Source organism: Crocuta crocuta, unplaced genomic scaffold (genome assembly GCF_008692635.1).
Source record: "Crocuta crocuta isolate KB4526 unplaced genomic scaffold, BGI_CrCroc_1.0 scaffold912, whole genome shotgun sequence".
NCBI lineage: Eukaryota > Metazoa > Chordata > Mammalia > Carnivora > Hyaenidae > Crocuta > Crocuta crocuta.
Window position 1 is genome coordinate 92,188 of NW_027531033.1, and position 1,830 is coordinate 94,017.

At 37.4% G+C, this 1,830-nt stretch overlaps 1 protein-coding gene across 1 annotated transcript in view; it reads right to left on the reverse strand.

Moving 5' to 3' along the window:
• Positions 1-1,830, reverse strand: part of LOC144237342 (protein diaphanous homolog 2-like) — a 522,961-nt gene that overhangs the window by 46,365 nt on the left and 474,766 nt on the right. The window lies entirely within an intron of this gene.

Sequence of the window (1,830 nt, forward strand, 5' to 3'; positions counted from 1 at the left end):
CTCCCTGACTTCATTTTATTTTTTTAAATGTTTACTTATTTATGTTGAGAGAGACAGAGAAGTGTGAGCAGGAGGAAGGTAGAGGGAGAGAGAATCTTAAAGCCGGCTCCATGCACAGCGCAGAGCCCAATGCCCAGGGCTCAATCTCATGATGGTGAGATCATGACCTGAGACAGAATTGAGTCAGACGCTTAACCTCATGAGCCATATGAGTGCCCCTACTCCCTGGCTTTAAGCCCTCTAGAAGGGAAGTAAGTTGATATTTTGCATCACATGGTTACCTTCCCTAAGCATCTCCAACTTCTATAGCATTTTTTTAATAGTTTTATTTATTTCTAGGAGAGAGAGAGAGAGAGAGACAGTGTGAACAGGGGAGGGTCAGAGAGAGAGGGAGACACAGACTCTGAAATAGGCTCCAGGCTCTGAGCCGGCAGTCAGCACAGAGCCCGACGCGGGGCCCAAACCCACGAACCGCGCGATCATGACCTAAGCGAAAGTCGGACGCTTAACCGACTAAGCCACCCAGGCGCCCCTCTATAGCATTTTTTGATGCATCATTACATTCTCCATTTCAGGATTTGGCATAGTTTGATCTTTCTTATTCTGTCCTTTAGCAAGAGAGAGTTTATAAACTAGTCACTATTTCATAGTGAACCTTAAGACTGGCTATCCCTTTGCCTTTACTTTTCTTGGGCTACACATTTTCAAACACATCCATCATCATAGATTAAAGCAAAAAGGAGTTTGGAGTTTTTGATACCACATCAGTTTATAATTCATGTAGGTCACTTCTTCTTAAAAGATATCTATTTTTAAAAAGAACCTCATGAACTTATATGATTGTTTGGGGATAATCAATGGAGTATGGAATTTTAGAGCTGGAAGGGAATTTATGGATTATTTAAGTGAAGATTAACCTCTTATTTTATAGATGATGATACTGAGTTTCAGAGAAGAGAATTAATTTATCATGAATACTCTGCACTATGAAGATATGGAACTGAGAAGCTTAAAGTAGGGAAAATGGGGTGTAAGGTAATGAACCATATCATCATAATTGTTCTATCATTCACTTCTTGGATACTGTATAATCATGCCTCTAGAGAATATCTGGTCATGAAGAAAGATAATATGACGGACCATGATATTCTGATGATCGTGTATGATAAACACCCTAAAGAAAGTAGGAAGTAACAATAAGTTTATAATTCCTATAATTTTATAAAACAACATTTAGTATTTCAGTTTTCTGGTAAGGAAAAGTAGATTGGATCTTATATATAAATTTGATAACAATCACACACACACACACACACACTATATATACTGTAATCTGCATTTTGATGGCCTTAAAACATATTTATATCACGTACTGTCCACAAAGTCCTTAAAGTACACATTTACATAAAGATCTGAGAAGAAAAGAATGCAGTTGTTTGGGCTAGCGTTTTGGTGAGATACACTTGGGATGGACAGATGGCAATGGTTATATGTACATATAGACAAACATATGTAAATATATCTATATATGTATATATTTGATGTTTGGCACCACATCTTTACTAAAAGTCATTAGATTTCAACATGGTTTAGATTGACCAGTTAAAAACTCCTCTACTTGCAAATGTAAGTCAGAAAAGTCATTGCACTACCCTCCCTGGTAATTTCATCATGTTTCACATTGTTGATGGAAGGAGCTCAGAGCTGGTGGTGTCATGTTAATGTTCACTGTCACTGCTTTTATCAATCTTTAGCCTAACCTTAAGGTTTCTTACATACAGTACGTGTTTTAGTATTTGAGATATTGTTTCCACAGTTTTAGTGTGAGCT